The sequence below is a fragment of the Cupressus sempervirens genome, chromosome 6 (genome assembly GCF_028749045.1).
Source record: "Cupressus sempervirens isolate cs-2001-9-10 chromosome 6, ASM2874904v1, whole genome shotgun sequence".
NCBI classification, from domain to species: Eukaryota; Viridiplantae; Streptophyta; class Pinopsida; order Cupressales; family Cupressaceae; genus Cupressus; species Cupressus sempervirens.
In genome coordinates this window covers 160,813,048-160,838,746 of record NC_143123.1, presented here as the reverse complement: position 1 = coordinate 160,838,746, position 25,699 = coordinate 160,813,048, and the positions used below count along the sequence as shown (strand labels likewise).

General features: G+C 32.4%; 1 pseudogene; it reads left to right on the top strand.

Annotated features, from left to right (window-relative positions):
- LOC149551746 (ABC transporter G family member 11-like) overlaps positions 1-21,270 on the top strand; it is a 71,182-nt pseudogene extending 49,912 nt beyond the window's left edge.
- Positions 21,271-25,699: the final 4,429 nt, after the last annotated feature.

Here is a 25,699-nt window from a genome sequence, read left to right as displayed (position 1 = left end):
TTGTTATAATTGTCATGGTATGGGTCATAAAGAAATTGATTGTATGAGACCTAAGTATGATGATGATAGAAGGAATAGTAGAATGTCTAAAAATACTAACCCTATACATAGAAGATGATATAAAGAAAGGACATCAAGTGAAGGAAGATCTTATGAAGATAGAAGACAAATCATGTGTTATAAGTGTAACAACTTAGGACACATTACTTGGAATTGTCATGCACTTGATGATCAATGAAATCTTAGAACTAGAGCACCAGTATGTTAGTTATGCAACAACTTTGGACATATATCAAAGTACTATAGAATGGATCAAAACTATGGAGATAGAAGGAATAGTGAAAGAAACTTTGGCAATATAAGGAATGATGGAAAGGATGTCAAAAATGATAGAAGGAAACATGAAAGGAACTCTAGAACTAACAAATACAATGAGGAAAAAAGAAACATTATTAGTGAACTTTGAGAAGAACTTAATGAGGCATTTGTAAAAGGAGTAGATATCTCAAAAGAAAAGATAGATGATGATAAGATAGGAAGATCAAAATTAGTTGTTGAGTTTGATTCAATTAAGTTGAATTAAGTTTGTTCACTTGATCAAAATTTGAGAACTTCACTGTGAGATCAAATTAGAGGTAGTGAAGTTGGGAAAAGTTGTATCCATTTAAGTTTAGATGGTATCTAAGCTCACTTGTAATTTTGAGCTTATCTAAACAAGTTATGAAGGAATTTAGAGTTACTGGTATTATAGAAAAGGTTAATTCTATAACAGAAGATGGAAACTATGTTTTTGCAAAGAATTTCATATAAAAAAGTTTAGTAGAGTTTTTTCACGATGGAAAATAGCTATGGAAAATTGCAGGTGGAATTTGAAGATTGGATAAATGATCTTGAACAGTTATTTGATTACGGAATATAATTGATAACTTTTTCATGTTTGCAAAGTATGCAATTAATGCAAGCTCAAGTTGATGAAATAAATGGAGTAAAAAATTTATTTTCACTTCATTATGAATTATTCAAAGTAGAGAGAATTTAGAAGCAACTTGTTAGAGTAATTTTGAAGCAAACCCTATTTTTGGAAAGAGGTATTTTATCTTTTTTCTGCAATTTTCTTTGGTAAAAGTTCATATTTGATAGAATCATGGATATGTTAGTAGTACACAATGTTGAGAATGGGGAAAAACCTAAGTTAAAGGTTGTTTTTGTGAAACCTAGTAAAGGAAATCGTAACTTAGTATTATCCATCACTTCGAACAATGTAGTATATCTTGAAGATGTAGGAAGTTATATTAATAGTAAGTTTGAGTCTATTGGTAGTGAATACATGAAAAAGGACATGGAATTAGTTTTCAATCATGACATGACTATGAAGTCCAAATTTGAATGTTTAAAGGAACTAAACCTATTCAAATATCATTTCTACTATGAATTAGACATAGATGAGTGGACACAGATCATATTAAATAGGATACATGATGGAAAACTATGGATACAAGATAGTGTAATTGATATCTTTGTCAACCTTATTCATGAGGTAACTAGTCTTAGTAAACAAGCCAGTGTACCTACAAGTTAGAAAATGGTCAAAAAGAAAGTTGAGAGTTATAGAAAAGCAATGTATAATGGAAACACTAAGGTGATCAACACCATCAAGCAAGATGATGTAAGATTTCTAAGTAGAATCATTGCCTACTCTATATGTGCAAACTCAAAGATTAATGAACAATCAGTTAGATTCATCTATGTAGCTTATAAGATATGTTTGGAGAAGGAGAAACTAAATCTTAGTGAAATTATAAGAATGCAACTCTTAGAGAACCTAGAAAAGATCAAGAGGACTAAGAATGGTGTATTTAGATTTCAGTCATTGATCAATAACATATTCTTTCACGTTCTCAAAATATTTTCATATTTATTAGTCACTAAGATAATGAGAAGTGATAGATGTACAATAAAGAAGATCATAGTAGTATGTAGAAGGCATCCTACAACTAAGATATTGGATAATGGAAGCTTGATAGTGAAAACATTTTAGAATGAAATGAGACAGAGATTCAGAATTGCAGATACAATTGTAGATAGATTCAAATAAGACATTTTCATTATGGTTGATATATATTATACTTATATAAAAGTAGTAGAACCTCAAAAAAAATTTCTTGATCCCTTGGGTTATGAATTGAATGATGATACAATAGTTAGTTATATTGATTTATTATTGAAATTAGAGAAAGATGAAGAAAAATATAGATTTGGATCTTTGATGAAATTACCTAGTCAGCTCATCAAGCAACCCTGGACAAGGAATCACACAAGAAGATAGAGTCTATTATGAATAAAGCCTTATCAGAGGCTAGTATGACTAAGATTGAGTTTGAGGTAGTTAGGAAAAATATGAAATAAGGCATACTAAATTTACAACCTTTTTTAGTATTTATTGTAGAGACATCTATATAGAAAAGCATTCCACATGAAACAATGTCATATGTGTAGCCTAGTGAGCTAAAGAGAAAATCTAAGAGATTTGTGGAATCTATGACCATAAAGATAGAAAGGGTCAAGCAACAAGCTACCAGACCAGGGAAAAGGAAAAAGAAATTGTTGACAATTGTTGAGTCTAGTGATGAAGATGAAGGGGAACAAGAGATTAAGCAATTAGAGAAGGTGACATAATCAAAGAAATTAGTAGAAAAATCTCGGCAACCCTGGAAGCCAAAGATAGAAAAGATTAACATAGCTATTGCTAATGAAGGTAAATTTGTTCATATGAACAAATTTTATGATTTGTCTAATAGTTTTGAGAAGGATCAGATTGATATCTCTATTGTGAGATACATCATAGAAAATAATCTGGAATTGAAGGATATTGAGGGTTTAGTAAATCAAAATGTCTATGATAGACTTATTTAGATGAAGGCTCCAGTAAGAGAAGAAAATTTAGAACTTCAGAAGTCTATGCTTAGAACTATTTGCAAGACTAATGATGAAAAAGAGATTAAGAGATTGTTGAATAATCTCGCACCTTACTTAAGAAATAAACTAAGACCATTTCTATTTATGGTGGGTGAGAAAGATAAATTAAGAAGTGAGATTATAGCATCTATAAGTCAGATGTTGATAGAATCAAAGATAACATCTCCTCCAGTAGCTGGAACTTTGTAAGTGTTAGTGAGCAATGACACTACAGAGATTGATCAAACCAATATTACCATTAGCATTGATACCAATCCATTTGAAGGTTATAAACCTAATGGACCTAATACTAAGGATATTGAAGACAAACTAAGGAAAATTGAAGAGGAGAAGAGGTTGCTTGAAGAAGGAAAAAAAAGAAAAAATTGAAGAGGTTACTTGAGAAGAAAAGAAAAGAAGAGGAAGAAAAGAAAAGAGTAGTAGAAGAAGAAATGAGAAGGAAAATAGAGGATTATGAGAAGAAGAGATTGGAAGAGAAGAGATAAAAGGAAAGAAAGGAAAGAGCCAAGAAGCAAAGGGAGGATGACACTAAACCTTCTAGTTCATATACTCCACTTTCACTTGCCATATTAGCATTTGATGATGATGATCAAACTAATTTGATCTCATCCCTATGAAAGCTTATTTAGAAGAATAAAATAGTAAAGAGCCTACAAAAAACCTTGATGGAGGTTACTGACAGCCTGAACAGTACTTTGGTAGTACAACACATAGAATTAGATCCTGAATAGAGGGCACAAGCAGTGCTCAAATAATTTGATGAAAAATTCACTAACTTTTTGAATGTTGCAGAAATAAAGGCACATATTTCACATGATGCTAACTTGTTTAGCACCATTTGTTAGAACATTAAAAATGATTTGGCTAGTCTTGATAGTTGTATCAAGGAACTTCAAAAATGTTAATAGGATGGGAAAATAATGAACATCATGTAATTTATCATAAAAATTGACTAAGGACATTAATAGTTAGGTAAAATAAAAAAATGAGTGAGCTAGAGGCTCTATCCAGCTAGATCCAACATCCATCTTGCAAAGTTGATGATTTTGAAGGACAAGTGGCTAGTATCCACAATGATATTAGGAAACTAGAACTTCAAAAGGAACAAATTTTGAAGAGGATATCAGATTTTAGAGAGTCTATTGCTTTGAATATATCTTTTATTGAGAAATAGAAGGACACCTATTCTAACTTTATTGTATTTAGATCTTAATGTAGTTGAGATTGCATCATATTCTTTATGTATAATTCTCACCTCTACTGAATCCACCAAGGAGGCATGGACTAAGGGTATGGATAATCTTAAGGAAAAGTTTGATGATTGTGTGAAGATCCTATCAGCTTAAGGAAGGACAACACTTTTGATAGTTTTGGAAAGTTTTGACATTTTGACCTTTGTCATTGATGTCAAAGGGGGAGAAGTACACATGAAAATTATTAAAATTTTTAAGGGTAGAAGTACATCTAAGGAAGATAAATATTGTAAAGTATATTGTAAGGGAGAGCATATGTAAAGATGGACAAATGTAATAGATGCAATGTTATTATACTATTTATGTAGTTTTTGTTACTTAGCCAATTTTCCCTATCTTGTTGCCATCAATGCCAAGGGGGGAGATTATTGAAAATTGGCTAAGAGAGATATGTAATTGTTGTCATTTATGGAAACATGATGTACATTCTTATAGGAAGCCTCAGAAATGAAGAGACTTAGCTTTTGGTAATTAGAAAATTGTCTAAGTATACAATTTGGTGTACAACAATGTATTATTTTGTTTATAACTTGTTGCTGATGTCATATTATGACTTGAAAGGTTAGATGGAGATAGTATACATGTTGGTGATGATGTGTATAACCTCAAAAATCTATACAAACTATATGAAATAGAGATAATTATATTTTAGCAAAATAGAACAATAGAATTGAAGGAAAGAATTGTTTTGTTTACAAAATAATTACTTGTCCAATTAGGGCCAACATCCTAGATGTTTACTCTAAGTAGAAATGTGGATTATGGTCTTAGCTGACCTAGCAAATTTTTTTGTAAAGGCATGGTATTTATGCAAAAGACATTTTGTGATGAAGGAAAAAAATTTGTGTGTGAATATTGTGATGTGTGAACTTAATATGAAAGCGATATATGTGAAGTTTTGTATAAGCCATTTTGTGATTCAAGATTGAGCTAAATATCAAAAATTAATCAAGGAAGAATATACAATTATTATATTTTGGAAGCTTGATTACTTGTTTGGGTAGTGAGCTCTTCTTGTAATTAGAAGTGCATGTTTGGGCAGTGAGCTCATCTTGCATTTACTATACCACAACTCCTAACAAGGATTCAAAATTTCCTAATAGGGATTCAAAATCTCCTATCAGGGATTGCTTATACTAAATTTTATCATTGACAACTAATAGGGTCCATCCTCTAACAAGGAACTTATATATCAGTATATTATCTAGTGGGTATCATCCCCATCAAGGTTTTCCCTTGGCCAAGGTTACCTTAGTTAACAAAACATGGTGTTATTAGTTATCTTTGTGTATTGTTACTGTTACTATTCAACATTACTTTATTGCTTTATTATGCATGGTTTAAAGTAATAAATAATATCAGTTGGTGACTAAAGTTTTTAGATTACTGATTCACCCCCCCTCTTAGTAATCCCTACTTTTAACATACTTTTCTTTTCTAATGAATATAATAACCTTGTTCCTATAATCTATAAATTTATATTTTTAAACTAATCTTGGATTAATACATTTTTTACCTCTATGTGACATGGCTCATGATTTGGTTGGCTCTCAAATTTGGTGTTCTCCCTTAATCACAAAACTACTTACCACGGGTTTTCTTTGGTCCTCGGTTCTTAGTCCTACCACCTTGCATGAAGACATAGGTGGATGTGGTGTAGTCTAAGTGGATTATTAGTGGCTCAATCCCTTCTTGATGGGTACTTAGTTCAATCTCTTTTCCTATTCACTCAAACTCATGCGTGATTCATTGGTCCACGTGGAGTGTTGTAAGGCCTTTCTAAAGTGTGGGCTCTAAATAACATACATGTACCTCCCTTCCCACATATATCCCTTATCACTAGAGTACATTTGATTCCTTCTCAAGTCTCATGTACAATTTTATATTCTTAGTTTTCTTCCTCCCATGCCCTTTTGACTTGGTTTTGTTCATACTTATAGTATGTAGGCCATTTTAGTCATGTCATTTAGAAGTTTAGTTATGTATATAATTTTAGTGTATTTAGGGATTTAGTATATCATTTGATTAATAGTTTGTATTGACTGATTATATATTTTAGTGACAAATTAGATAATGAAAAATTAATAAGTATTTAACTTATTAAATATATATTTTAGCAAATCATTTTGTAAATATTTAGGAAAATGATTAAATAGTTATTTTGTGATTGTAATTATAAATTACAATGATTTAGATAATTCTATCAATTTTTGTTACAATTGGGGCTATTATAGCTTCATTCTTCACAATTTGATATAATTCTTCCTTCATTGCTTGAATCTAATGATCATCTTTACATGCTTCATCTTCTCTCTTAGGTTTAACTTGATAAATCAAACATATCTCTTCATTAACTTTGTTTCTTTTCATCACACCTTTATCTTTGCTTACAATTATCTTCTCAGGAGGGTGATTCTTGTCACATTCCTATTTGGGGTGGGAGTTGACATCTCAACTCTTATCTCATCTCTAGGTTTAGAATTGTGCTCTCCTCTTTTCTCAATAGTCAACACATCATTTTGTAGATCATTGTTAGTCTCAAAGAAAACTTATGCATTTTCATGGTTAGCCTTTGGATAAACAATAGTTACCAAATCTATCTCTTCTATTACTTCATCTTTCTTAACCAATTCAAGCTCATCATCATAATCATTCAAGAATCTTTCCATACTTGCTTTAAATTCTTCATATTCATTTGCATACAAACAATTTCTATCTCTTCTAGGCTTGAACTTTCCTTTATAATTTTTTTCTCTTTTACAAATTTAGATGCATAATGATCAAATTCATCACAAGTCCAAAGTTTAAATATTTTCTTACCATCTTTTTCTCTTCTCACAAGAAGGTAAATACCTTGTTCAATTTCCTTGTGTTCATCAGATCTACTGCTACTAGCAAAATCTCTATGTGTGCTTGCACTCCTTATTAGATTAGGTCAAATTTTGAGGGCACTGAAAGCTATTTTTGTTCTTGCTAGATCTCTAGGCTATCTCAAATCTATTTTTGTAGCTTCTAATATTTTGAGCAATGTTTCCTTGGTAAAATACTTAGTGTAGGGTATCAATAGTTGAATCATCTAAGCTACTTTCTTTAATGGTGGCATCAAAATTTTCAAGATCTTCCATACTACCTCATCTTCTTTCTTGGTTCCACCATGAAACTAAATTCCTGCAACAATTTATGATTTTCTACCAATATAGCTTCTTAAAGATTCATCTTCCATCATTTTAGGTTCCTAAAATGTACATATCCAATTCTACAATCTAATTCTCTTTGCATATGTATCATCTTCAAAAGTAGATTCTAATTCTTTCCAAATTTCATGAGATGTTTGAAGTAAATTTATCTAACTATATTCATTGTCTAGAAGAGCTAATAGTAGAGCCTCTCTAGCTCTCATGTTACACATGAATAGATCTCTCTCTACTTCACTGCATTCTTCAAGTTTCTCTTCTTCAACAATTATCATCTCACTCTTTGTAAAGATCCAATAACCCAAACCCACACATAATAGATGAGTCTTCTTCCTCTCCTTCCAATGGTCATAGTTGGCCCCATAAAATCTAGGACTATCCTTTCTAAAAATATTTGGCATTGATCTCCCAAAGCTATTAAGCTTAAGCTCCAAGGACTTGATGCTCTTATACCAATTGTTAGAATATATAATCCACCAATATAATTGGGGTTGGGGTGCGGGCGGGGGGGGGGGGGGGGGTTGTGTGTGGTGTCGAATCAATTATCTAGCTAATATCACAATTATAAACCTTATTAAAATTTAACCATATGAGAAATATAATTAGAAACAAAAATAAGATACTCATGCATAATAACACTAGATATGTTAACTTGGGAAATCCTTGATCAGAGGGAAAACACTGGTGGGGATGGTACCCACAAGATGATGTATTAATATAAACATTCCTTGTTAGAGGATGGATCCTGTTAGGAGTCTAAGAATACAATCAATACATACAAGTCCCTATTAGGAGACTTTGAATACATGTTAGGAGATTCCAACTCTAGGAAGATAGCTAGACCTACTGCCCAAAAAACTTCAAGGATAAGACCAATGGATATACTATCAAAATGAACTCTATATTATTCCTTAGAATAATAGAATTGAAATGTAATTCCTTCCTCTTCCTCTATCTTGTCAACCAAACCTCTACTCCTTCTAATCTGATAACTAGATCAAAAAACTTGCATCCTATAATCCCTTGGATCACTTACACACATTTACCAAACCCTCTACTCATTTTCACAATTGCACTTTAAAAATGACTTGTGTTTATACCATATCTTCAAAATAATTCCTTGAGTTGGCCTTGAGGCTTTCTCAATTAATTATAATAAGATAATTAATTAATTATAATTACAATATCATTGTCAGCTCACAATCTATACAAAACTTCACATGTGTGATACTAGGGCTTGCACACTTGCTGATGTCACCAAAATACTATCCTCTATCATTGTATAACTATGCATCTTCTCATTACATCTTAGATGAAAGATAGTGAAAAAATATCAAGAATTGCTTTCCCAATGCTCTATTTCTACACTACTCTTTATAAATTAGGTACAACTTTCGTAAATCTTTGACTTAGACTTTGTGCAATGAACCACATCATTAGGAAATATTATAGAATACATTCATGTTTGTGAATAACTAGATAATCAAATCATTATAGGTATGACTATGATCTTTGTCTACTACTTAGCCAGACTTTTAAAAAATGGTACTATGTTGACATCAATGATAAACATAGTCATGAATGCTATATGTCAATACTATACAACACTTAGGATACTCCCCCAAAGTAGTATCATCAAAATTCATGCTAATAGATGATGTTCTCTTCATTTCAAATCCTCATCATCAAAAAAATTTGAAACTCATAGGAACACTCCTCTCTCTACTTCCCTTTTTCCTATGATTGACATTATTTGTTCACACTCTGCCTCTAAGTAAATACTCTTGTTCATTGACAAATGGTCATGAATTTTCTCAATCTTACACACATGGAAATCAATTGTTCACAACTTCTCCCCCATTGATATAGTTCACCATTTTCTCCCCATTAACATCAAGAATACTTCTTCTCCCATATACATAGGATATATCTTCTATGAAATATCTTCTCCATTATGTTAGAGAGTGTTTTCTTCTTCCCCAAGGAGAATATTTTATGTATACTCTTCCCCATTGAAATCAATGACAAATTTTTCATTATGTTAATCATCTTCTCCAAGTCTTAACCTGATCAAGTGGCCAAAGACACTATTCTATACCAACTACCAAGATTCCTTCATGAATTTGTTCATATTAGATACTCCCAACACTGGACTAATGCTTTCTCTACATCATTTATTTAAAAGTAGGTAGGGGCATAACCCCAAGAATACCTTGCAAACACTCAAATGTATCTTGAGGAAAAGGCTTTGTAAAGATATCTGCAATCTTCTATTTTGTAATTACATACTCCAATATGATTTCTTTCTCCATAATCTTTTCTTTAAAAATATAATACTTAATGTGTTTATGCTTAGTCTTAGAATACACAAGATTCTTAGACATACTCACTATAATTATGTTATCACAATGTATGGTAATAGGTTCTAAGAATTCTATTCCAATGTTCATTAACATCTGCTTCATCCATATGATCTGGTTGTAATTATTTTCTACTAATACATACTTTGCTTCTTCTATACTGTATGAAATATCATCTTTTTCTTTCCTAACAAAGAAACCAATCTTCCTCCAAGGAAAAATGCTCCACCATTAGTTCTTTTTATCTCATCCATATTTCCTACCCAATCTACATCAATATAAGCACACAAAGTAAAATCACTTGATCTATCAAACCATAGTCAAAAATTAGGTATACCCTTTAGATATTTAGATATCCTCTTTACTACTACATAATGTGATTTTGTAGTATTATCTTGAAATTTTGTACTATCCCAACTAAATTTTCTAAATTAGGTTTGGTGCAAGTCAAATATTATAAACCTCCAACCATAGACTTGTACTTCTTCTTGTCAACTATAGGTATCTCATCTTTTCTAGATAACTTGTGGCTAGTTATCATAGGTGTACCAACAATCTTAAAATTTTCTTAGCTAAATCTTTTCAATAAGTCACTCAAATACTTAGTTTGTGATAATAAAATACCATTAGTATTTTGTACAATCTGTAATTTTAGAAAAATTTCATCTCACCAATCATACTCATCTCAAATTCATTCTTCATCTGATCAACAAACTTATCACTTGCTTTGTCATTTCCTCCAAATATTATGTCATCCACAATATTAAAATGACCAAAAATTTATTCTCAATTTCTTTCAAATAAAAATTACTCTATGTTGTACCTTTAGAAAATCCCAAATTTTCCAAATATTTTTCCAATTTGGTGTATCATGGCCAAAATTTAAGGGGCAAAACACCATTTTTTTTTGGATAAGCTTAGGGTAATCATGTATGGACATTGATAAGTTGCAGATAGGATGATGAAATATTCAATATACAATGAAACCATGTAATTTTCTTCGAATGCAAACATCATAATGCTCATGCCCTGACAATGGAGTGCTAAATATTTTCTTAACTCTAGAATGTTCAACTAACATATTGAGATCGATATCTATGCTTATTCCAAATTTCACTTTGACATTTAAGTTTCACAACAAGAGTACTCATGACTATAGTTGGAATTATATTTAGTTTTGGATTGATAAGTGTTTTTGTCACTAATGCCAAATGGAGAGATTTTTGACATTATGGTCAAGTTTGTTTATTAGTGACTCACACTTAATTGATTAGAAGCTACCAAACTTATCTTACAGTTTACAGTATTAACCAAGAAATCTATTTACCACTAAGTTCTATAGTTTCTACCAAGCTTCAGAATATGATTTTAGTTCACACCAAATAGTATCTATTGATTTCATCATTGACAATGCAAATCAAGCTTCACAATACTAATTGAGTTGCATAGCGTCAACTGTGTTCTCTAGTATCTACCAAGTTTGTAGTATCAATGATATGAATCTAGTGTTGACCGAGCCAAGTAATGTAAACCAAGTGATTCAATTTATATCGATCTCACAATGTTAGTGTTGAATAAGCCATGCATTGTTAACCAAGTGATTCAATTTATATGCCTAGTTTCACAGTGTTCACTAAGTCACTAGTGCTATTAGAGTTTAAACTACATGGAAGTGATTAGTATGAACCAAGCTTCTATGTCTACCGAGAGAATGACAATACTAAGTGTTGATAATAGTTGCCGAGTATCATAACCTCATTGAGTTTTTCTTCAGAACCTAAGTAGCAACAATTGAGCTAACTTTTTGGATTGTGGTTAAACTTATATTGTAGCTGACTTTGTTGAATTGTATTTTGGATTGGTATTTATGTCAAATATTGTATCACATCCAAATATGACAATTTTAATTAGAAGAAAGCACATAAGTGGAAGTACAAATTAAGAAGGCTACAAGAAGTATATGGGATGACAAAGATTTATCTATCACAACAAGGTGATCTTTACATTTCAAAGGAATCTCAACCAGCAAATCAAAGTTACAAATCAAAGATCAACCACTGATTCATCCTAATAGGTGTATCAACTAAATCCTTTAATAGGGTAGACTTAATAGTCTTTTTCAAATCTCTTTACCGAGTGCATACTTCATTGTGTGTTTTTTAAATCCTTTCACAAGGTGGACCTAGCAGTCCTTATTGCTCCTAATAGGGCATATCATCATAAGTGATCAATTATAAGCCTTAACCAACCAACTTTATACTGAAATACTAAATTTTGTGGGTATCATCCCCACACCAGTTTTAATTTCTATTTAGAAGGTTTCTAGGTCACCATATTTTGTGTCAAAGTGTTATGAATGCTTTAATGCTTTCATTCTTTCATGCATGCAATTACATCAACATATTATATGAAGGATTAATTGATGAAATAAGTTGAAGTTTTATTGGTTCCTAATTCACCTTTCCCTCTTAGTAACCTTGTCTTCCTCATATTTCCAATAATTAAATACTAATATGAACTAGATTCCTGGATTCTCACAAATAAGAATTGTTGTGATGTTTTTAGTTTTTTGAGAAAACAATATTTCCTTGCCCTCCTTTTTAGAACCCATCTAATCACTTTCTAAGATGTATTAACTCAAATTTTGACAAAGGGAAAGCTACACAGAAAGGATCAATGAGATTTCATGTACTTTATACATCCTCAATCTTAATTTGATGTTGTGAATCTTACAATTCATTAAAAGGTGTTTTTTTCATGAAGATTACATTTTTGTTCATGTGATTAGATCAAGAGATCAAATGACCCTTTCAAAAAAATTACAACAATCCAAGCTACCCAAACTCTCATGGAGAAGTGCCAACACTCTAAGAAACATTAGGCAACAGAGGCTAGAGTACATGAAATATCACAAAATGTGAGCTTTCTTGTTTTGAATCTTACTACTCTAATATTGAAGGAAATGAATTTGTAGAAGCATTTTGTGATTTAAGGTTTTGATTTGTAGAGAGGAATGGTGTTGGATTAAGGGGGTAACCAAGCTAGTTTCTTGATGTAGTGTTACATTTTAACACATAGATCATTTATTAATATGAGCAAAGATGCTAGGTATTATTGGCTCAGGCTTATCATCTAAATTTTTCTCACAATTTTTATCAGAACCATCTACTTGAATCTTGGTACATCCTTATATAATTCCATATTGGTAAGAATTCATTTTCATGTCACCTATGAGATTTTTAAGGACATATTTTTTGTGCTACTCAAAATTTTCACTTAAACATGTTGTACAACATGTGTTCAGGCTAGAGGAGCTAGCACTTCCTTCATTTTTGGCTTTGTTGCTTTTATGTCTATTAGAGGCTTCCCATATTTTGTTGAAGATATGGAGGTAAATTCATGTGCTAAAGATTAAAGCTTTGATGTTTTCATTGCTTGGGTGAACTAAATGGAATTATCTTCAACTAGATCATTATGGATTGTGGAAATTTCATGATTCTAAATGGAATTGTTACTTTTATTGTGTGATGTAGGTATATTAGTGCAAGAAAGGATGAATGGACATTATGGAGTTGTGGTTTTTGTGATGGGTAATACTCTATGAGGGATTCCATATTTTGTTATGATTTCAATAATATTAGGGACAGTTTGTTATTGCATGGTTAGGCTACATCATGGGTTGAACTACTATGCCTTTTTTGTTTTTTTACCTATATGCAAGTGTTATAGTGCTGGAAAGTCTCATGATGGCCATAGTTAGTGTTGTGCCTAACTTCCTAATGGTTATTATTGCTGGTGCTTGCATTCAGGTAATTACTTTCTATTCTTGCTTTCTATATATTTTTTGTTCTTGATAAAAAATCCTCAAAAAAATATCAAGGAAATAAGATCAAAAGATCTTCCATTATAAAGTTGGAAAAGACTAAACTAATATGGAACTTAATTTTTGGATTTAATTGTGTATGTTTTTTAGTATTTTTTCAAATCATATTCCATGGTCTGTCATTAGGAAAGAGAAGGATGGTAAAGAAAGAAATACATGTTTGAAGACTTGAGAGAAAATTTAACTAAACAATTGATACCCATGGCCTAACCTCCTATATCATGAGCTATATCACTATTAGCCATTAGAAAAATCCATTCTATGTTGTCTACTTATTCATCTTTATCATCATTATTTTCATGCTAAGGATTGATCATCTTGACTATGTTATGATGATCAAGATTTTAAGTGCATTTCAAGAATATCAGGATAAAAAAACAAAAGAACCAATTTCAGCAAGTTTATTATTCTCCAAATCTAGTGGCCCCATTTAGATCCTCTATATATTTGAGGAAGGATGTATACTACCTTTTGATTGATTGTAATGCTAGAAATTTTCCTATCCAACCATGGAAATCTTTCTAAAATTCTTCTTGCCATCTGCTTTGAGTATTTGTTTATTTATGGTTCGATCTTATGGTCCAACTTTAAAGATTCACAAAATAAGTGTTTGGATCCTTGCCCCTTTTTAAACATCTAGGAAATACTAAATTCTAAATACATTCCTCACATTAGTGTATATAGTTAGTGCCAAAGATTAAACATCTTTTACAAGCTAGCTATTGAGGATTTTGCCCATCATTTATTTTCCTTGTAATTAATTTTCCCTCCTAAATAGAGCTAAGAAATATCTATAAAAGTTTATTATAACCCTCTTTTTAGGGAATGTTCATGCTGGTATCAAGATATTTTATAATTCCAAAGGAAATTCCAAAGCCTATGTGGTGATATGCCATATCTTACATTAGTTTCCACTATTGGGCATTGTAGGTAAGAAAACCTTTCCTAACATTATTATGATGCATAATTTCCAATTGAACAAAATTTTCACTTTAAAAACTATAGAATCCCTCCATATATGTGTTGGCTTATAAAATAAAATAAATAGAAAAAATATTTTATGAGATTTTTTGAAATGGGTATCTTTGACAATTTAACAAGGTCAGTACCGAAGCAATTTGTTAGGTCTAGAATTTGATAATCAATATCCTTACTATCCCAAGATATTAGGCAAATATGTGGTTTCCACAATATTTCAAATAGATATTAAAAACTCAAAATGGTGGGATCTTTCAGTGATATTGAACATGATTATTATTTATAGGTGTAAGAATTTTCCTTAGGGCAGTAATCAGAATGACGATATATTCATTCAATATGCCATATGAAAGTACACTAGGAGTGCCTATATATAAAGGCCTCTGGAGAGCTTCTAGAATGCATAGAAGTTATCAACATGATAAGTCATACAACTAGGCACATGTCCACCAGATATGGGTTATCTTCCATTAGGCACGTGAGTAAGTGTGATGATGAGAGGATAAGCCTACAATTATGCAGTATGAAAATTAATGTTGTAGACAACATGTGCTAAAATGGGAGTGCAAATAACTATGTTGTCTACATGACAACTCAATGAATGATGCAAACTCAAATGTTGTAGACACCCTGTGCTGAATTAGAGTTGTGTACTTCTGTGTTGTCAATATGACAACTCATGAGAGTACACAAACTCCTAAGTGTCTCACCTAAATAAATAATAAACTAATGCAATATAATAATATAATGCATTAACCTAAGTAAACTTAAGTAAAGTTTAAATAGTAAATACTTATTTACACCAACACCCCTACTTAAGTGCAACTTAGGGGAATGTGCTCAAGTTCATAAAATCTAGGATAAAATGCATGATGGGTCCTAGTTGTTAAGCCATGTTAGGTACCCATGTACATAATGAAATGCAATCTCTCATAAAGTAGAGAAAGAGGTAAAACCTCATGGTAAAAACCCTCCCCCAAAAAGAGAGATGCAAAAAAGTAGATGCATGGGTGGATGGAGTAATCAAGACCCCCTCATTATGACATACATCAAGTATATACAATAGAGAAATGTGAGAAGAGGAAGAGAGATAGTATAGACTCCCCCATCAAAGAACAATGCTGAATAGTTTCTGCTCCAATGTAGAAGCTGATTTAAGACTATAGAATAGTGTTTCTCCCCTTTAGAAGAAACAAAACCCTAGGTACAAGTGAGATGCTTCTACTGTGTGTGGAAAGAATCCCAATGATCAATGATGCCTCTGAAACTTGTTTAACTGTCCCTATGAAGGATGAATGTAGAACCTATCCCAAAGAACATACTATCTCCTCAACTGATAAAGAGACCTCCTGCAATTGTTGTTCATAAGCATCCACAATCATATCAACATATAAGGATCGATCATGTAGAGAATGGACATGAGGGTTAGAGTGAGCCCTTGCAACAACTGAAGAAGGATCTTCCCCATCAAAGAGAAGATGTATATCATCATTTATGTCCCCAAAATTTGCTATGTGTGACTCCACAAAAAAACTTGAAATATCTGCTATGTAGTCATCCTCTATTGTTGGATCTAGAAGACTGGGTGTACTCTACTTGGCCGAACCTATCATTGTGGCTATGTATGCATGTGGAGTATGCTGATTTCATGACCTCTCACTACAACTATCAATAGAACCCCACATGTCTAAATTTGTTAAAGCACTATCATTGGTGTCACTATTAGTTTCCAGAAGGTATGATGTGTGGAGAGGATTAGAGGATAAGCTAGGTGAACTTTCCTCAAAGTGTACATCCTTCTCCATAAAATCTAATGTGTCTCAGGATCCATAAGTCTATATGCCTTCACACCATCTTCATATCTAATGAAAGTACAAGGCTGAGGTGGTGGTGCCTTGCATCCCCTCAAAGATATGTTTGCCCATGCTAGAGAACTGAAGACTATGAAGTGTGTCATAACTAGTTTTCTGCCACACCATGCCTCAAAAGGAGTCTTGCCATCTAAGGCAGGATGAGGAGACCTATTAAATATATGATTGGCACTGATAATTGCTTCAACTTCAAGTGTAGGATTAAGAGACTTGGCTTGTATCATGCAAATTGCCATAGACTTAAGAGTTCTAACCTTAATGCTGCAACATTTGTCTTGTGTGGACTGAATGCTAGTCTATTATGAAGATCAATACACTCAAGTTTGCAAAGGTCTTTAAGTCTTTTGTTAACATATCTACTTTCATTGTTCATCCTTAGAACTTTGATGACTTTCCTTGGTTTCTATTCAACATGAGCCTTGAAGGCTAGAAAATTTTCCAACACTTCATTCTTGTTATGAAGAAAGTAGACCCAAGTATACCTTGAAAAGTCATCAATGAAAGTAAGTATGTAGTGACCTTGGCTGATTGATGTCATTGCAAAAGGATCTTCTAATACCATGTGAACCAACTGAAGAACAACCGGTGTTCTTGAAGACTTTCCTTTATGTAAATTTTCCTCTAGATGCATATCCACTGAACTTTCTGAACAGTCACCTGTGGAAAAGTTGATTGTAGGTAGACCTTTGACCATTTTTTTTGTGCAAAGTTGTTGAAGATAGCAGAAGGCAAGATGACCAAACCACTCATGCCTTAATTTGGATTGCTAATTGGATTGAGTCAACAAGGCTTGTAAAGGAGAATTAGGCACAAAGTGGGAGAAAGAATAAAACATTTTTTCATGATTAACTTCCCCATTGCAACCGAGGAATCATCTTTTAGACTATGCACCTTTACTGAGTCAGGAAGGAACTCAACTTTATGACCATCTCCAAGGTGAGTGATTTAGTAAATCGAGAGGAGATTAGAACTTAGGTTGGGAACATAGAGAAAATATTTCAACTCTCCATTTTCCATCTCCATATTTCCTTTCCCTTCAACTTCCATTTTTGTATCATCTCCCACAAAGATGTGCAGTACCTTTGACCAGTTCAATGAAGAAAAATCCCCTTTTGAAGAACCCATATGAAATGAGGCTCTTGAGTCAAGAATCCATTCCTTTGAAGAATTTGAATTTTCCATGAGTGCTTGTCCTTTGTCCTTTGAATCTAATGAAGACCCTTTCTTTTCGTAAGCATTAGGCAATGGAACATTATGTTTCTTCATGATGTTGGTCAACTCATCAATCTTTTTATGATAACACTCATGTTCTTCATGACCCAACTTCTTGCAATAAGCACACTTTTTCTTGTCCTTATTATTGTCTCCCTTCTTATTTGAACTCAAAGAAGACTTTTCTTGTTGATTTGATTATGGTGTTGCCTTTTCTGCATCCTATAATTTATTCTTCCACTTCTTATTCTTTCCCTTTCCTTTATTTGAAGATTGACCAGCTGAAAGTTGAGAACCCTCATTATTGGTCACCAATGCCTTAGACTTAGGTGAAATAAGAATCCCCATTAATTTCAACTTCTTTTCTTCTTTATCCAATAGATTAACATAATCATCAAAAAAGACTTTATGATAGGAAGACCCTAAAGTAGTCTTTGAGGTGTTATAAGTAGAAAAAAATGTGGAGTACTTAGATGGAAACTTGTTATGTATGAGATAGATCAATCTATCATCTTTGATAGGACTCCCATAATCAATAAGCTTTGTCCTTAGTTCATTCACCTTAATGATGAAATCTTGTATAGAATCAAATGACTTAGGATCTAAGGATACAAGCTCATCTTCAATTTTGAAAACATCCTCTTCAAATAATTTACCATATAGATTTTGGAGGGTATCCCAAGCTTCCTTGGATGTATGAGACTTTTAAATCTAATATACAATCTTGTCTTCAACCCCTAAACAAATATCACCTAGGGATTTCCTATATGCTTGTACCTAGGTAGAGATTTCATTGCTAGATACATGATCACCTGTTAGTTTAGGAAGGGTATCGTCTATATATTGAGAAACTCCTTTATGCATTAGATGACACCACATTTTAAACGACCATGTAGCATAGTTATGTGAAGTTAATTTTGGAAAATTAAAATGTCCCATGATGCAAAAGATGAAAGAAAACTGTAGAAAAAAACTACATAACACCAAGAACACCCTTCTTTTCACTAAATCAAGAAACCCCCCCCCCCCAAAAAAAGATGCATTGGGCACTTTATATGTAGTGTGATTACAATGGCCACTTGCCAATTTTGGCCTTTGTGGATTTCTAATTTTTCTTTTTACAACCTCCTTATGGAGTTCAACATTGGAACATTACAATGTATCTCAAATATACAATGTTGAAGATATATCAAAGTATTACAATGTAGAAAATGACCTAATTCTAAAAGTAAAAATTTTGTCCACACAACCCTATAATCTAATTGTAGGTTTGGAAAGTAGACACAAAATAATGCACTTTCATAAAAACAAAACCTGTTTTCATGTCTAGATGAGCTTGTACAGAGTATTTGATGTTGCAAAATATAGGATTGAATAGGTATAGTCACCAAAAGACACGAATTTTGACAAATCCATGCACCAAAACTAGAAAAGAGTTACACCACTAAATTTTTTAGAAAATTATACCCAATTTCAAAAAAAATCACACTTGATTTGGAGTTCAAATGACTGATATATGGCCTCCCAAAGTCAAATTGTACAATCAAAAATTAATCTAGAGAGGGGTTGAATCAGTAAAAGATGGAGTTAGATTTGATAGTCATACGACCATCACATGAGTTGAAATTTTTCCCTAGGATGACAGTTAGACATTTGTCAAATTTAGGCTCGCAAAATTGATGATGTCAATAAATGTCAACCCTGTGATGACATTAGCATGACATCATGATGATGTTAGCTTGTACAGACTCATATAGACTACCATGTGTCTAATACAACTATTTAGCTGGCAAAATGACATATAATAGGGAGTTGATATGGATTTTGGAGCTGACATGTGTGATAGGCAGGTAGGCGTGGATTGGTCCATGTGTTGGGTGCTTGATATTCCACGTGGAGGACTGTTATTAGCATTGCATGGTTGCCTTCAAATATGGTCTGTGCGGCAGATAGGAAAGACATGGTCTATTGTTCCCAAAAAAATGAAGTCACTGTGAAACTTTATCGTCACTAAAAACTTTTAACTTTGCCACTAGAAAAAATGTGTCGAAAATGTCTCTCCATCGCACCAGAAAGTATTTTCGTAGGTGCCAGACTTCAATTTAACTGGCGATAGGGAGTATTTGACTGTGCCAAGATTCCCTTGCAATTGTTAGAATGTTTAAATTGGTGGTCATGGAACTAAAAATGGATGTCAAAAGTCATGTATTTATCCCACATTGGTGGTAAAACACTCATGCAAAGTGTTTATAAACTGCATTACACAAATTGTGTATAAAAATGCCACGTGGAAGGGGCCCTGGCTGGTCATCGATAAATATAGAGATGGCTGAAATTGTGTAGTCTGGTTGCTCTGTATGCCAAGTTCCAATTGTGGCTTGCTTGGCCTATCCAGTGAGGGCAATGTATTAGAATTGTATGCCCACTTTTGGTTGCCATCCAGAGGTACAAATGTCATATTTTAAAGAATATTCTACTGAATATTCTCTATAGGGTTGGGGTGTGATTGCTCGATTCTAGAAAAAAAAAATCTCTGTTAGCCCGACGAGGTGAATTTTTTTTTAAAAATACCCACAAATTTGGAAAAAAGCAGAGAATTATCAGATCCAATTTTTTAAAAATAGATCTGAAAATGACCATAACTAGTTTGTAAATTGGTGCCTTCAGGTGCTGGTTTGCAAAAAATATTGCCTCATGATCAACTTTAGCCTAGCATAGGTGAATTTATAGTCAATCTTCACTGAATCAATGTTCTAGATGCAATGACAAGGTTTGATTTGGCTCTAGATGCTCCCAATTTCTACAGATTCTCTAGATTTGAGTCGAGGTGTTGAAGCATGAATGGTCTCAAACAGCTATGTGAAGAGAATTTCCTCAAGCTTTGATACCATGTATGAATTTTCCTTAGGTAGAGTTCACCCAAGACCAAGGAACTCAAACACAAGCACAATAGTAGACCAGAAACAATATGATCAGAATGATGATATATTCATTCAATGTGCCATATGAAAGTACACTAGGAGTGCCTGTATATAAAGGCCTCTGGAGAGCTTCTAGAATGCATAGAAGTTAGCAACATGATAAGTCATACAACTAGGCACATGTCCACTAGATATGAGTTATCCTCCATTAAGCATAGTAGTAAGTACAATGATGAGAGGATACGCCTATAATGGTGTAGCACACAAATTAGTGTTGTAAAAAAATGTGCTAAAATGGGAGTGCAAATAACTATTTTGTCTACATGACAACTCAGTGAATGATGCAAACTCTATTGTTGTAGGCACCATGTGCTGAATTAGAGTTGCGTACTTTTGTGTTGTCAACATGACAACTCATGAGAGTACACAAACTCCTAAGTGTCTCCCCTAAATAAATAATAAAATAATGCATTAACCTAAGTAAACTTAAGTAAAGTGTAAATAGTAAATACTTATTTACACCAACAATAGGATTATATTCTTCATAATGATCAAGATTAGTGAAGATGTGACTCCATGGATCAGATGTTATTTTGAAAGGAGGGCTTTCAAAAGAAAATAAAATAGATCATAAAAAAATGGAAAAGGAGCTACTCAATCTCATCCTTGTTTAAATTTTCTGCTCTCATTGAGTAACCTTATGTACTAGAGTAGTGGAAGATAGAGAAAAATTGCAAATTAGAACAAGTAGATGATTTGTATGAATTCTTATAATAAATGATGAATTGGTGGATTGCATGTATGATATGATTCGAGTGCCACCTAGAGAGAATATGTATATTATATTATAAATATTATAGGTTGGAAACTTAGAAGTGGCTAAGATGACACTCAAGAGTCTTCCTACATCATGTATTAAAGAATTCACTTGATTTTCATTAATGTGTAAAATGTGAAATTTAAATAGGTGATTGTATTAATTATGAATGAACAAATTTTTTTATACTATCCTTTTTAAAATTAGTCTTTCTTAACATTTTTCTTGAATTTTGTCCAAGCATATGAACTATGAGTAGAAATAATAGCTGATATACCATAATTGAAATTGGGCTATTTGTATGGTACGAGTGCCTCTTATTGTGTTTATTACATTATTAACTATATAGGAACAAATCCAAGTTTAATTAGGGATTTAATGCAAATGCCACTAGTTTAACAATAGTCTTAGGTTTAATGTTTGGGAGAAAATTGGGGATTTTATGTGAATGCCATGGGTTTATTACATTATTAACTACAATCTCAAATTTAATTGAGTTTAAAGGCCACCAACAATAGTCCATGAATGGGGGTTTTATAAAAAGGTCCTGAGTTGAAATGACATTTATATGAAACTATAAGTTGTGTTGATATGTGTTTGTTTAGGTCTTGAAGCCATAAAAAGATTAATAAAATAGTATTAAATTTTAAAAAAAGAAACCCTACCTTTTAAAATGAAAGAAAACCTACACACGAAGATCATAAAATATAGATCTAATAAGTAGATTACCTAGAAGATGAAGAATTCTGTCTATTCTTGTTCCTCTATTTTTGCCACCTCCTCTCTATAAAATTTATCAAAAGAAGAACTATCTTTGTTATCAAAAGAGATGAAAAAGTGTGTTGAAATGACCCTAATCTTTTTTTATCCCAATAATGGGGGAGAATGGACTATTCTTTTAACAATTGCAAACAATTAGATCAAATAAAAATGATTTCATATTGTGGGTATGGGCAGAAAACTAAAAAGATTTCAATTTTAGTGACAATCTATAGACACTGCAAATAATTAGATCAAATAAATGGAAACAATTACAATGGTTGAAAGGAAATAAACATTCTTCATGGTGAAATACAATCTTGCAAATCAATACACAAATCTCACAAATACAACAACCAATATGCCAATACAGGAAATATAATAGTCAATATGCAAATCTCACAAATGCTAAGCCAAATGGATGAACTATGAGATAAGGGATGCAACAATGCTCTAGTTCAATTTAAATTAATAGATATTGCCAGCTTTTAGTCATCTACCTAACCCAAATGCTCAATTGTCAGTCCCCAACCACATGGTCAATTCCCCTTCAACACCATTGAGTAGGTAACCACAACTAAGCAACAAATTGTGATTAAGAGTTGCAACTCATCTATTTCATGCTACAGTTAACACAACATTTTTTGGTGAACAATGTCCAATTTCTTAATGAAGAAAAAATTGGACACTCATGTTAGGTGTACTAACATGAGTGGACTAACACCATTAAACTACAATCATATTGGTTAATAGGGAGGATGGGATTGCTTCGTCATGCTTCACCATGGACAATTTGGGTGGAGATTAGGTAGTCCTCATGTGTAGTATGAAGGGGATGGTGACATATTGGGGAGTGGACCTAAACAAAAAGGACACTCTCCCAATGATTCATTTAGTTTATAATTTTTTATGTTGATATATAATACTTGGTTCCCATCCCCATTTGTTTAGTGTGATGCCTTGATGATATTCTATTATTCTTGGTTATTTTTTTTGAATGTCACTTATTTACAAAAGTCCTAGTCATGGATTTTGTTATAAGTTAGCCTCCTTTTTAAACTTTGGTATTGTTATGCTCAATGTATCATGGTATTATTTCAAATTTAATTTTTTTCTATTTAGAAGATCTCGAGGAATATTTTATTGGACTGTATTACAAGTTTGATTGTGAATTATTTTTCTCCACTCTCATACAAAATCTAGAGAGTTGGAGATCTACTTACGGGATTATATCTTATTCCTTTGTGTTATGATGTCTATATAGCTTTATCTTCTCTACTCAACTATAGTGTTATAAATCTTATTTTGGTAGTAGTTTGATGTTATTCTTTGTATATTTTTAATCTATAGGTTTGTTAATGCTTACAAATTTCAAAAGTTTAACCCATAAGATACATTTACATAGGATCAAATATATGTTTCCAAATGATGAATAAATTCATATATGTAATTGCTTATTATTTAAACATATTGAATCATTTTCCATACATACATATGAACTATTGCAATACAATAACATTTATTTCCATTGTATCAAAATACATAACAAGGAACCTTACAATGAAATCACTTAAGTCTACATTGAACAATTATTATGATGATTCTCTCACATGAGAAATCTTTAAGGTTTACCTATTGATTGATACATGAATCTACATTAAAAAAAGTAACTTAATTACATAACTTCAACATGGACTCCACAACAATGGATATTCCTTTACATGATACTATTTCTTCCCTTTCTATACAACTATGGAAATGGTAAAATCTTTCTCTTCCAATGCCAACTATATGGATCGTATCAAATCTCAATTGACACATTCACACTAATATACAATAGGGTGTAAATCCTTTGCACATTACATAAGACAACAATGGAGATTTTTCTATCATAACACATTACAAAATGACATAGGAAGGATGGATTTCTTCAACTAAATAATACATCAACACAACACTTGATTCTTCAACAATATCAAGGGAAAAACACTAACTTCTTCATAGATCCCATTCTCACAAACTTACAAAAAAAACCATAAAACGAAGAATGATGGAGGCTCACCTCTCATCCTAGGCCTCCAAAGAGGCCACCCCCAAGCTAGGAGAAACAAGGCCCAAATGAGATACACACAAGAAACTTCTAATGCATGCAACACCATAATACAACACATTACAATCCCTCCCAAGGCTTGGATAATGATTCACCATTGGAATCATGAAAATAATGGGTGAAGGTGGGCTCTTCCAAAGAGGAGAGTGCCATATCCATATAACATATATCAAGCTACAATTACATTATGCCTCAACACTTCATCTACATTTCAAATATCTCTTCCAAATGATAATTCTTTAGTTCCCAATTAGTTTGATGTATTAGTAGGGATAAAAAGAAGTCTAGTTCATCTAACTTTCCTAGTTGAAGACATGGTGAGAAAATGCCTAGGAAAACCCCTAAAACCAAGAAGCCAAAGGTTGAAACTATACTAGACATTGATGAAAAGACTAGACATTAGGTAGTAGATGTTCTAAAGCTGGTAGCTGATAACAATTTAGATGAGATACTTCCTTAGGATTATGTTATGGAAAGACCACCCTTGGTCCCACCTCTAGGTCTACAAATGTGAATATATGGAGTGTTGGTAATTCTAAGATATCTCATTGTATATGGAAAGAAAAAGGGATAAGCAAGAACTCAAGCAATCCTTGCACAAAATTGAAAAATATATTGATGAACTTCAGTACCTAGATACAAAGAGTACCCAACCAAGAATAATTTTTGTAATTGATGTTACTTCTCCCACCAACAAGGGCTTCATTGAAGTAGGTGAAGGAAATTATTGTCAATGATCTCACCATTGTTGTTAGGGCTAATTATATGATGATCTATTGTGTTGATGACCTTGAAATACAAGAAAAGAAGTTGGAACACACTAAAAGAATTATTATGATGTGGAAGCTTCACCTAGAGAAACTTTGAGTTCCTTGGAAAAATGAACTAATCAACTTCCTAGCCATTCATAAAGCATGGAAAGAAACTGGTGGTGGTTCTCTTATGACCCAAGAATAAAATGTTGATGTTGTGAATTAGTTAGGGATCTAGGGGCCATGAGTCATAGTGGTTATATATCTATTTTTATTAATATTTTCTTAAGACTTGGATACTTTATAGTTAGTAACTCTTGAAGGTGTTAGTTTCTAAAACCTATTTGAAAGCTGAGCATGGCTATTTTACTTGTTTTTGGTTAGATCTCGGATCAACTCTTTTAACACATTAGTACCAATAATATTTCCTTTTTGATGCATAGTAATCATTTTTTTGTGGCATTTTGATAGTGAATTAATGATAGATAGTGATTAATAATATGGTTATTCTATGGTTATCATTCATATGATTGTATGGTTGTTTGAATTGGTTGTTTCATGTGGAATTCAATCTCTATGTGATGGCTTATTTTCATTAATCTTCTGAAGTAGC